Raw genomic sequence first — 291 nt, 5'->3', positions numbered from 1 at the left:
CAGCATACATTGCTTTAATGCAGCATTCCCCAAGTAAGGAAGGGGGCTATTTCTCACAAGTCTTTATTTGTGGAAAAAATATATGGATCCAATTTTTCTCATTATTGTTGAATTTAGGGTACAAAGTGTTTTAAAAAGCATTTCTTTTGTAAAATATATGCTAGAAATAGATGGTACATAACAAAAAATTTCAAAATGAATGAATTAATTTCCATGAAGGATTAGTTTGTCTTAAAAATTTGATAAATTCTTTACAGAACCTGAAGTTAATGCAATTTCATTCCGTTTATA

The sequence above is a fragment of the Saccostrea echinata genome, unplaced genomic scaffold (genome assembly GCF_033153115.1).
Source record: "Saccostrea echinata isolate AGI-Se365-2 ecotype Australia unplaced genomic scaffold, CSIRO_AGI_Sech_v1 ptg000054l, whole genome shotgun sequence".
Classification (NCBI taxonomy): Eukaryota; Metazoa; Mollusca; class Bivalvia; order Ostreida; family Ostreidae; genus Saccostrea; species Saccostrea echinata.
This window is presented reverse-complemented; position numbering follows the sequence as displayed.